The sequence below is a fragment of the Zonotrichia leucophrys genome, chromosome 1A (genome assembly GCF_028769735.1).
Source record: "Zonotrichia leucophrys gambelii isolate GWCS_2022_RI chromosome 1A, RI_Zleu_2.0, whole genome shotgun sequence".
Taxonomy (NCBI): Eukaryota; Metazoa; Chordata; class Aves; order Passeriformes; family Passerellidae; genus Zonotrichia; species Zonotrichia leucophrys.
The window spans coordinates 10,046,227-10,058,978 of record NC_088170.1 but is presented as its reverse complement, the minus strand read 5'-3'; the positions used below and the strand labels follow the sequence as shown (position 1 = coordinate 10,058,978).

Sequence of the window (12,752 nt, the reverse complement as noted above, 5' to 3'; positions counted from 1 at the left end):
ATGGGTGGGAGTGGAAATGGGGGGAGTGCAGGGAGGAAGCAGAGAGCAAACATTTTTTTTTCCTTCATTACGCATCTGCCAAAAGCATCCTTTAAGTTGGATGTAAAGGAAAATAAAAGGCAGAGTCTTTGCATGAATGAAATTGCCCCATGTTTAATTTTTAGCCTAGAAAGCACTGTGTGGGTGCTTAGAGAGGCTGCAGTGTTTACTGCTCTGGAATTTAATGACACAGCATTCAAACCTAAACAAGGTTGGAGAGAGGCAAACGGTGAGGGGAGCAAAAAGGGGGGCAAGGGAGGAAAAGAAACTCTCAGGCTCTGGACCTGGATTGAATTACAAGAATAATATGACTTATATTGACAGTGAAAGCCTGCATATGGTTTTGTGTTTCTTTGTGCAGATAAACAAGAGAAGAATGAGATAGGGAGTGTGTGTTTTGCAACTTGATAGCTATTTATGTGGAACCAGAAAGGTGTGCTGTGGCGTCACCAACCAACCTGTCTCCCCCAGATGCCCGTGTGCATCTGCTGTGGGCTGCTGACTGCCAGAGCAGACCTCTTGGGGTGATCCAGGTCTTCTCTTACGTCCTGGGAATGCCACAACCCTAGACTGGGAGGCATGAACATGTATTTGGTGCAGATCTAAACCTAGCCATTTCACTGTCTGCAACATGACAGAAAACCTGGGGTTAGATGTGGGTTTATGTGTAAATTTCTACATCTATAAAGCCAGTCTTTCTCCCCTTTAAAGATGTGTATTTTCCTAGTTTCATCTGATAGTCTGTGTTACCTTTGATCAGATGTTAGCATTGTCGGATAACCTGACAAAGTTGGTGCAGTGTCTCTTTGTGGGAACCTAAAGCAGGAAATCAAGACATTGAGACAATTGGCTGTCTCCCACTTGACTAAATGCTATTTGCAGCCTTTAGCAAGGGCTGGACCTCAGTTTGTGAGATGAGCATCAGCTAGAGCTGTGCTGTAGCTCACCCTAGCTTGTCCCTGCACTGATGGGGTCTCAGCAGGATGTTTGGGGAGCAGTGTGTGCACCTCAGAGACCCTTCTGTAGAGACACTGTGTCCTCTTTGCACTTGCAGTGTTTCCCACAACTGTGTTTGCAATGGATGTGACATCTACTTTGAATAACATTTATGGATCCTGAGACAGTATTAGGGTGCACAAAGCACTGGTAGTTTTCATGTGATAGAAAAAGAGGATAAATCACCAATGCCTTACTGGTGAATAATGGTGATCTGTGCAATGAAGGTGGTAGTGGTCATGAGAGGTGCCTTTGCTCTTCTGGACTATTCTACTCTTCCTTTGAGGGAAGAAGCAATTCTTTTTTGTATTACAAGGAATGGTGTGCTGATGGTGTGGCTTTTTCCTAGAGCAGCTCTAACATTTATTTTTGTGCAGGACTGTGTGAATGCTTCCCATAGATCTTGGCAGTTGCCCCTAGAAGGAGATGTGGATTTCATTGAGGAGCATCATCATGGTTTTGGTATCCCTTAAACCATGCTTTGCTTTTTCTTTTTGACACACTTCATGCTTGCCTTTTTAAATGCTGCACGGGGGGGAGAGGCAATGGTTAAGGCAATTGTTAGCTCTTAAGTGGAAAGGGGATGATGTTTCTGTTGCAGCACAGCGAGTGAGAAGAGACACCCTGCTCATGCTCCTGGCTTTCCTCAGAATCTCAGTGTTTGGGCAAATCTGACTGGGGCAAAGCTTTCTTCTTTTCTGGGTAAGCAAATCTTTCTTTTGCTTCACACTGAGCCTCTTTTATCCACCTGCAAGATGATAAAGATGATATTGTGGAATAGATAGGTCTGCTTTTTGATCAGGTTATGGTGAAACATGTTGGACATTCTCTGGGGCTGTTACGCTTGGGGAAACTGATATCACTGCTGTCTTGAATGGACTGGGATGCTCCAAGGCCAGAGGGAGTTTATATGGGTTTTTTTTTTTTTGCAATATTCACAGAGCAAGTGGGGCTGTGAATTAATGCCAGGCCTGAAGTTCTAGCATATGAATGAAGGTATCTGAGTCAGGTGGTCCCCAAGATAACAACACTGAAGGATGCTTCTCTTCTGTGCCATCCTTGATCCATGCCCTCTGATGAGTTTTTGCTGGCAGCTGCCAAATGACTATGCAAGATCAGTGAAAGCAGAGGTCTGCATCATTAAAATGTCACCTGAGAATGGTCTAGGAAGTTTGCCACGTGTTATGTCTTCTGGAGAGTATATTTGCACGTTCATCACCATCATTTGCACATTCCAGAGGGTTGCACATAACTCTCTGGAATTTGCTATGCAGTCTGCTCTTCAAGCAGTGTGTATTGCTAAATTAAAGCCAGCTCTGGCCTGACATGCAGCAGCAGTGAACCCAAACAGCTGAGCTGCACAGTGTTTGGGCTGGGAGAATGGGATAATGTGCAGTTGCAAAGGCAGTAGCATACAGGCAGAGCCAGTGTAGTCACAACTGGACTTTACCTTGAGCTCCAGAAGAAGCAGCGATCTTCATCTTGAGAAGCAGCAAAGTAGGATGTCTGAACAGAAGGATTCCAATAGCTGTTGTAGTAAACTCAATGGGCTTTTACATGTGAAAGTGAAAAAGCAGGACTATTTCTTGAGTGTGACTGTCTTCCCTTCAGTTTTGCCTGTAGTTGCACTGGCCTGGAAGGAGAGGGGTTGGAATAGATCAAGTCTTGAAATTGGGAAAGAAAGCAACAGCATCAGGGATATGATGAATAAGAGCAACTCTGTTATTTCACATAAAATTGTAATTTGCTCATGCTCCCTGTCAATTTGGAGTTTGGAAGCATCCTGTGTTGTTCACCTTCTTATCACATGTGGAGAACCCCACATCCTGAAATCCAGTTCTTCTATATCAGCAAGACCAGTATGTATAATAATGGCCAGGTATCAGTTGTTATGCTAAAATTATAGCAGGCTCAGATTGGGTATTGTGAACAGTTGTTATCCATGAGCCAACAAATTTAGCAGAGTCTTAACTTCATTAGCAATGTCTAAACGCATTAGCCATATGCTCCTCAGCATATGGGTAAATACATAACAATTTATTTTCATTAGGGTGTTCTTACAAGTGCTACTAACCCAAGCTCCACTAGAAGTGTTTACAGCATGACATGTCTTTTCAGATAAGAAGCTGGTTTTCTGTACAGCAAGTCATCCTGAAATGTTGGCAAGCAAGATACTTCCCTGTCCTTTCTGGGAATAGGCAGGTACAGCTGCTGTGGGTCTGATCTGCTGCATCTAGCTAGGCTTGGTTTCTGCAAGGCTTTGTATTAAAATGAATAATAGAAGGCTTTGGAGAAGTGCCTGTTCAAACACTTGCTGGTGAATCCTTGGTATTCATTGTGTGCCTGCCTTCTGGTTGCCTGTGATGCACTTTGCATGGCATCACCACCTGGTAGCTTTACAACACTCATGACCTTCTGGGTTCTTCCCAATTTCCCCCTTCCCAGGCAGGATGTAGAGTTGAAATATAACTTTTCCTAAGAGGTACTGAGTGTGAAATGAGGTCATACTCATGGTTTATAGTCAAATGGATGTGGTGATGGAAACCCAGGGTGAGTTTGTAGGGTAGGCACTGTGCAGGGCTGTGAGGGCTTCAGTAGCTGCGAAGTGGCACGAGTGTAAATTGGCTGTTGTGTGCTCAGTGTTCTCCTAATTTCTCAGAAATAAATGAAAAGCTATTTTCTTGAGCGCTTTTTATTTTGAATTTTTTTTTTTGTGAGCATTTCTGCAGCTTGATCCAGAAACAAGAGGTGCCTAGAAAGACACTGAAGAGTAAGAAAGGACAGATCTTATTGGAGAAGGAGAAAGTTCAAAAGTTAATCTGTTTCTCCTAAGCCTCAGAGGCCTTGGCACATGTCTAAATTTAGATGGTAATGCGAAACAAGAATCAACTAGAGTTGGAATCTAATCAGGTTTTTTTGTTACTTGACTGGGTTTTTATTGTGGCTGCGTGGTTTTTCGGTTGGTTGGTTTTTAGAAAAGGAAAATCAACAGAAAGCCTAAACAAACCTGTGTGCTTTAAAAAGAAATGTGTTTCAAATTGCTGTGTTTTCTTTCTGTCTTTGTCATCATACAACACTGATGAATGGATGAGTGAATTAATTATAGTCTTGGGTTGTCCTTGGACTTTCTAACTTTTCATTCTGTTTTTTAACTATTAGCCTTTTTTCCTGCTTAGATTTTGTTATTTTGTAATAATCTATGAATTTTAGGAGATTTATATAAAAGCAGAGGGAAAAGTGAAGTGTTCTTTGGGCAGTTGCCATGGGACAGTTTTAAATATTTAGGTAGCAAAAACAACTCGCTGAACATTTGTAACTTATTTTACCTTACTTCAAGAAAATTGAAAATTATAAGCAAGAGAAAAAGAAACTGAGCTGCATATTTCAAAATATTCTCAACTATGTATTTTCATAATAAAGGATGCAAGAAATAAATGTTAAAATAATTGCAAAATATTATTTGCTATTTGCTGAATTTCCGTGGGTTTTGTATATTATATCTGATGGCACTTTTTTTGATTCTGTGAGTCTAGAAAACTGTTAACTTTCATAGGCAGGATGATGCCTGGGTTGATTTAGGTAGGATTACTGAAATTTAGGGTAAAGGAACCATAAGAAGTCACATGCAATGATGGGTTGAAATACTCTCTGCGAAGCTGAGTGGGACATTAAACATAGGTGTTATTCTTCTGCTGAATAGTGCTTTTCCTGTTCCACTCAAAAGGAAAATATGGGGATTTTTCAAGGAATTTTGAATGAGTTGGAGACAGGACCTCTGACTTGTAAGATAATGTGGTTTATTTTTCTTATCTTCTGTATAGATAGGAAGGGTGAGTTTGTCTTACATTTTTACTGTATGGCTCATAAGACCCCTAGTTATAAGATTTTAAGGATTTATTGACTAACAAAACACTGTTAATAAGGATATTTATGTTTTTGATCCAATCCTTAAAATATTTTGTCTTATGGACTCATGCTACAGTGCAAGTTCTCTTAGTTAATCATGTTATGATACACAAACCTACAGTATTGTATTCTAAACTTCTTGTTTATCTTTGTAAATACTTTTATTTTTTCTATGCTGTAAACTCTAAAATTTCTTAATGTGTTTCTGCTTTAAATTACAAATCCACATTCTCATTTGTACCTAAAATTGGAAACCTTTTCTAAGGTTTCAGATAAAATCCTGTGTTTAATTCTAAGCTTTGGCTTACAGGCCCAAAGTTCTGAGAATTCCCTGCATTTCAGAGTCTAACATCTCCCCCTTCGTTTTGTATTAAGAATATTCCTTTTATGATTTTGTTAATTATCTTTTGTGTGTGTTGGAGTAGGTAAAGTTTTGTTATAATTATGATGATAATTAATATATACACACCTATTTTTTGATTTTTTTTTTATGGTGTAAGGTTTAATTTGTTGAATAGATAATTTAATGATGTTCTATCATCAATTTTGATCTTAGTTATGTTTTCCATTAATTGTTCTATGTTCTTATGAATGGATTTTGAATGATTAGATAGGTTTATGTAATACATTTCATCAAAATTGTCACACCTCTGTTTATGTACTAGTAGAAGAAAACTTATTGTTGTGTTTTGTAGAGTTTTATATTTTACATTTTTGACATTGGTTAATAATCTATTTAATGTAAGAGAAGTAGTATTGGCTTGCTTACTTGACTCGTACCCTAATTGATTTGATTGTTTTAGGGTTATTGTTGAGGTAAGATGGGGTGAAAATATAGATATTGACAAGATGCTGAGGGAAGTCTGTCTTTGGACACACAGGGAAAGGGGATGGTGAGCCCCAAGGTCTTCCCTGATTTGCTTCTATTTACTTTTATTTCCATATGTTTAGAGGAAGCAGTGGGTGATAAGCCCCAGACAGGATAAGGGATGTTGTGGCTCTAGAGAGTAGTCTAGGAAAGAAGCACAAAGGGGTTTGAATAAGAAATCTGTGATTGCTGCATTATTTTTGCAGAGACATTAACACATCTGCCTTGATCTGTTAATACGCTGCAACATGTGGTATGTTGTGAAAAGTGTGTGATGATGCAGAAGGAGGGAGGGGAGCACTTGATTTATCCTTATTTTTGTTCCACTTCTGAGGGCAATCTAGAAGCACCTTGCAGCCAAGGTGGAGTGGAAAAGGCACTTGATCACAGGGAAGGGGGAAATGGGAGAGCTTTTGGGAGAAAAAGTTGTTGGTGACCTTATACTAGAGGTCTCTATTTTAATAAAGAGTCTCATAAAGTTCATCACAGATAGAATTAGGGACCTTGCAAGTATCTTGTAGTTATATTTGTGTTTATATTTTCCCTACCTCTTTTTTCCTCTCCCGTGCCCCAGGGAGCCATCTCTAAGACCTCATAAACGTGAGATTTCATTTTCTAATGCTATTTCATTTCCTGGATGGAAGACCTGCCACAAGAAGACCAGACCTCAAATTATAATAGCCCTGTAAATAACTCCCTAAGGCAAAGGGGAAAAAAGAAAGCCTTTGAAAGACAACCACAAATGCAAAAATGGAGGGTTTGGGTTCTTGCAGAACCAGACTAAGAAGTTCTAGTTAGAACATGGTTAATTTTTGGGTTTCCCTGTTTCTCTTTTCATTGTTTACACAACAAAATGATATTTCAAAAGTCTTCAGAGGCCTTCTGCTTGAGCCTAATTTTCTACAGTGTTTTAATGCCTTTTGGCTTGTCTTTAGATACTGCTAAAAAATGGAATTTGCAGGTAAAATTGAAAACAATCCGACAAACTGACTAAAACAAATACAATGATGGATTGAGTAAAAATAGTCTGAAAATGCAACTTCTTCTTCTTTCTTGGTGAAGTCGTTTTAATTCAGCAGACCCAGACAGTCTGCCTGCTTTCTGCTGGAAATCTGTGCGGAATTGGCACATCGACTAGAATAAAAACATTCCCGAGGAATCGGCGTGTTCTGTCAAAACATTTGAACAGCTCCTGTCTCCCAGAGCACAGCATTGCTCTGGAGCCGGCAAGGGAGCTCTGCAACGTGTGCTGCAGGCTTCCCCTCCAGCCTCCCATCTCAAACCCACCTTTCTGCACAAGCATGGGCCAAGTGTTTCAGGTTCAATTATATTTAGCTGCGGAGGCAGTAGAGAAGGCACTTTACAAGAACCTTTTGCAGCATGATTGGACCTGTGTAAGGCTGTCCTTCCTCTGTTCCTGCTAAGGTTGTGCTGTACATGTAGTCTTTTAGGTTGCAAAAGTGGAGTCCAACCATTAATCCAGCAGTGCCAAATCCACCACCAAACCATGTCTTTAAGTGTCTCATCTACGTGTCTTTTAAATACCTCCAGGGATGGTGACTCAACTGCTTCCCTAGGCAGCCTGTTCAGTACTTGACAGTCCTTTTGGTACAGAAATTGTTCAAAATGTGTGAAGGAAAAGTCTTGGAATTAAGGTTGGTGGATCCCAGTACCTTCCTGGTTTGCTATGGTGTCTGGGGACAGGTAGGCTGGCAAATCTGAGCTCCAGGAGAATTCCTGCAGCACAGGGATGGGACTTTCCCCCCCAACACTGTGTCTCAGTGCCACATCTTTTGCTGCTGCATGACTCTGTGTGAGGTTACTCTCCAACAGCAAAGTCCAACCTCTGTGTTCTGGATTAATAATAATAATTTTTATGATTTGATCAAACTAAAAAAAGTAATCTTTGGCTAGAAAGAGGTACTCAGCAATTGCAGAGTGTAACAGAGCAAAGTGTGGTGAAACTCAGCATTTTCAGCTTGACACTGACTGCTTTATTTTTGCTAAGTAGTATCTTATTCCCCCAGCACTGAGATGAAGGGGGTCTTGCTAGTAGGCTCTGCTTTCTGTGAATGAGACTGGTAAAATCTGGCCTGCAGACAATTTACTAGAGATACTGTCTGTCTATTATTGAGACTAATTGCTAAGGAATGTAATTGTATCATTCCTGTTACCAAAATTGATATTCCCTGCCTGACTCCAGCTAAATGAGTTTTTATTTTTGCAGAATTTCTGGGCTGTTGCGTGCTAAGGCGTTGTGTTGAAACAAATGAGGTTTTTCCTTATACTTGACAGAGAGGTGTGTCTTAAGCAGTTAAGATGCACTAGCAGATGGTGTCCTTTAAGGCTGAAACATGTGACAGTAGCCTGTTTGAATGAGTATCCATGCTAGTTTTAGCACCGGGAAGAAATTCAAGTCCAAAGAAGCCGCTTCCCTTTCCTTGCTCCTTCCGGTAAGGGAGGGAACAGGAAAGTGCCTGACTTGTGCTGCTGAAAGCTCCTCGCAGCAATGGAATAACAGCACGGTCACACCCACACAGTGCTGGAGCTCTGCGCCCTTTCTGTAACCAGGACAGTCTCTAGTGTGCTTGTCTAAGCCCTGTCCAGCAGAAAAAGCATTTATAAATCAGCATAAAAGTAAACAAGGTGGGAAGACAAGCTACCCAATGTATGTGGTTATTTTGTATACTGTGGCACATGCCCAGACAGCAATTCAGTATAATTTAGAATACAAGTGGCATCACAGAGAAATGTGATGGAAGACAATGACCTGTGCCAGGGAGGGCAGGGGTGGCTCACAAACCAGCCCTAGATCTGCATGGATTAGTGTCAGCACAGCAGACTTGCCGGGGATGGGCTGGGAATGTGCATTCCTAACTCTATTACTTATCCCCTGGGCCAGAAGGACCAGATGTGTTGCATTGCATAGACAACATATTTAATCTGTGAATGATCATTCCTGATGGATCCCCTCCAGACAGTCCACAAGTTACATTACTGAGCCCCAGCCTATTTTACATAGAAGGACAAGACCACCCAATCCAGTGCCTATAGGGAAGGGAGAAGGTGGAATTGCTGTTATTTCTCATTTTATCAAGCGTCTGTATGCTCCATGGACAAAATGCTTATATACTGGTGTCTAACCTGAGGCAGCTAAAGCCATGCTTTGGTACCCAAAAATGTTACCATACTATTTGTCACAGGAGTTAATAGGTGTTGGTACTTGTAGATGTTGCTACAACTCCTTTTATGTAGTTATGCAAAGTCTAGCCTGCTGCACTTAATTTTGTTTTAAGCATATACTGTGCTGAAAAAATATGGTCACCTTTAGGACTCAGGTTTCTGGAAACTGAGGTTTCCCATTCCTGAAAACTCTGGACAGGACTCTGAGCAACCTGATCCTGTTGAACTTGTCCCTGCTGGTGGAAGAGGGGTTTGACTAGAAGGCCTTTAAAGGTCCCTTCCAACCCAAGCTATTCTATGACCAAAAAGATGAAAAGGTAATTTATCCCAGTATGGCCATATGGGAGGGGAAAGCATGATAAAATCCTTCTCTGAACAATTATGGCAAAAATATATGTTAAAAGGCTTTAAGGTGTTTCACGATGATGAGCCCATCATTTGACAGGCAAGGTAACAGACTGGAACAACAGTGTCAGAATTGAAGTCTCTTAATATATTAATGTCTTGCAAAGATCTGAGACTTGGGTTTATGTGGACTTAACTCTGTCCTAACACAGGAGCATCCCTTGATATGCTGAAACCTTATCATCTGGGGAGGGAGACTTGAAAGAAAGCAAGCGTGCTTGCAGTTTTATGGGCAGGGAAACTGAGGGCTGTGGCTGTAACAATTTTGCCTCACTACTCACTGAGACCAAATGCCCTCTGTGTTCGCTGAGCATGGGCACAGGCAGCCAGGGATTCCTGAGCTTGTGCAGGAAGAGGGTGTGACAAGGGCTGTAGACTGCGTCAGCACCCAGTGGCCTCTGTCACAGTGCCACAATCAATGCCACCTTCCCAGAGTCCCTGCTGCTGCAGGAAAATCTTATATTACATGTAGGAGGATAATGCCTCAAAACATCCCCACTGGAATAAAGAAGTACCTTAAGTTGAGAGTCCAAACCCAACTTGCTATTCTCCTACTTTTGTAGTGGTTTTGGTAATTTTCATTTGGTTTAGGAAAAACAGAAATAGGTGTTAAATTCATGCTTAAAAGATTGCATCTCTTTGGACAGACTTGTTATCCCTTTTCTCATTTTCAACAAGTAAACTTGCTTTTGCAGCAGAGATTTTGACATTAAGTGTCTTGATAGAATAATAGGCATGAGATGGATTGCAATCTATTGCCTCAAGACTTTGCCAATCATAAACTGAAATCAGTTAATGCATTGAGTTAGATCTTGCTATATTGGACAATGTGCTAGTAGTATTAAAAATATCAATCCAGAAAATATATTGATTATATTATCTCCATAGCAACAAACAATAATAGGATAATGTTAGCTTAATAATTGTGCTTTGTGAAAACCTTTCAGATAATTACTGCATTGTGGTCTTTTTGCAATGTGGAATGCAATAACGCTTCTTCCTTGACTGCAGTCACCATCAGCACTGCGTCAAGAGATGTTGTTTTTGTGTGCATGCATATGTATTCGTGGGTAATTTTGCTCCGGGTGAAACAATTCAGCAGACTATTTTGGGATCCATTTTTAAATGGTCAAGACCACAAATTGGCAATTGTTTTCCATGTGGCTTGTTTTCTCCCACCTCCTCTGACAACTGGCTACTGTAAAAAGAGGTTGTTAACATTCCTTTTCCTGCCTCTTTCTTTACAAGGCACGAAGATTTTTGGCATGTAATGAAAGTGAATGTCCAGCTACTCTGTTAAGGATTTGTAGGGGAGAGGAACTCTGCTCTAAAGACAGTGCTTCATATCTGTTCCTTTAATTGAATTTAATCTATCATCCTCTAGGAATGACTTGTTCTGCAGGAGCTGAGATATTTGCCTGTATTTTAGGGGACCTGGCTCTCTTGTGCATCCTACATTGTCGTATAAATAATAACCTGAGGTTGTTATGAATATAGAGAGATACTTTCCTACATGTAAGTAAGGAGGTGTACATATAACATTTTTAGCCTGAAATTTTGGCAGGAGAGTCAGAGGACTGATATATACTCTCTTCATCTGGGTCTTGCTCTTTACTTCCACATCAACTCTGTAATTTATATCTTGAGTTAAAAAGAGGCATTAACAGAAATCCATGATGAAGAAGCTAAGTTTTTAGAGTGACTCTGTGTAAGCTCTGCTCAGCAATAACAAAAACATCTCTATATTATCAACCCTGTGTTCAGCACAAATCCAAAACATAGCCCTATTCTAGCCACTGTGAAGAAGAACAACTCTCCCCTAGCCAAAACCAGCACAATTGGTAAAGCCTCCCAGTTTAATCTGTGAAGTTAAGCAGCTAAGCCATCCTATGTCTGTGAAAAATCCTTGGGGTCCTGGCAGTAGATCTGGAGGCTGTTCTCCTTCTGGTCACAGCAGTAGTTCATGTTGATCAAGAGTTAGACATCAGCTAGCACTGCTGCTAAATGTTGCACTGGCAGGAGCTTCCCCATGGCTTTTGTAGGGTGCCCCATGCTATTCCCAGTGGTGTGGTGGGATTGTCCTTTTACTTCCAAGGACATGAATGGATGTCATGTTGTTTAGTGGCCACTCTTCCATTACTTTTTCTGTGGGACAAACACTGATGTCAGACAAATTAAACACCTCTAACTGCATATAATTTTATTTTGATTCTTACTTCTAGAGAGATTTAGTCATTCAAATGTCCTATAGTTTATCATCTTACTGTTTACCAAATAGGGGTCCCCTTTTCTTTGAGGACCTTCAGAAGAAAGCCCCTGCTTTGAAAGCACTACCTAAAATAAGTGATCCTCTTGGACCTGAGAATGTGCAGACCCTCTGCTCTGTACAGGTGTACTGTGTACATAAGAAAAGCAGGAGATTGACAGAGTTCTGATAGTTTTCCATCTGAGGTGATGGAAGCATCAGGAGCTTGGTTGTGCTGTTTTCCTCTCCAGTCCCTCCAGGTGGTTGCTTTATGGGAAGGATGTGATGGAAAGGTTGTTTCATATCCCTGGCAGTGGTTACTGTCTGCCAGTGGCCCAGTCTCTTAGGGATGTGGTTAATTCACAGCGACATAGAGGAGGAGTTGTTGCCCTCAACTCTGTGCCTTATGCCAAAGCATCTAGGCCGGCATAAGTGTTGTACTGAATGAGGGTGCCAATCACCTTTCTCTCTTCCCCTGTGCAGATGAATTCAGTTGTAAAAGGACAGCTAAATGCATTGGTTCCTCTGGAAAATATCTGGTATTTGCAGGTGTGCAGCATCATTTGTTAGAAAAGGAAGCAAGCCCAGATGGCTTGACAAGGAGTTTTCTGGGTTTTTTTCCTGGTGTTGCTGCAGAATCCAGCCCTGAGTGATGATCTAGAAACAGAAATGAATGGCTGACAGGAGCCAATTTAATCCCCACCTCCAAACCTGAGTTCTTCTGTGTATGAAATTGTCACAGTTGAAACTCTAACTGTGCTTGACACATCCTGTGCTAGCCAGTGATCTTACTGATTGCTAGAGCTCCCAAATTCTGATTGCACTGCAGCCTCCTGTTTAGTTTCCTAGTGCTATGTCAGCTCCTGATGCTCTCTGCAGTCCTCTCTCCAGCCCACACAGGGATTGGCATTGTATGTTTCTGTCTGCCTCTTCCTAATCCCTTTCCTGCGTGGCCTGATATGGCTTTCTAGTGTTTCTGGCTTTTGTGCTCAGATCCTACAAGCTACTGCATGGGTGGCATGGGTCTTAAACAGTCTTTGACTTCAAGACAGAGCATGGAGAGTAACTTGCCTCATGAAAACATGGAGATTTTGCTGGAACAGTTACTTT

The 12,752-nt window shown here is 41.1% G+C and overlaps 1 protein-coding gene across 11 annotated transcripts in view; it reads left to right on the top strand.

Annotated features, from left to right (window-relative positions):
- TBXAS1 (thromboxane A synthase 1) overlaps positions 1-12,752 on the top strand; it is a 237,370-nt gene that overhangs the window by 66,322 nt on the left and 158,296 nt on the right. For 2 of the 11 annotated variants that reach the window (XM_064737332.1, XM_064737347.1), the window contains exon 3: positions 1,637-1,737. The exons of the other annotated variants lie outside the window; for them this stretch is intronic. The gene's annotated coding sequence lies outside the window, so the exon portion shown is untranslated. The remainder of the gene's footprint in view (positions 1-1,636; positions 1,738-12,752) is intronic. 11 annotated transcript variants of the gene reach the window in all.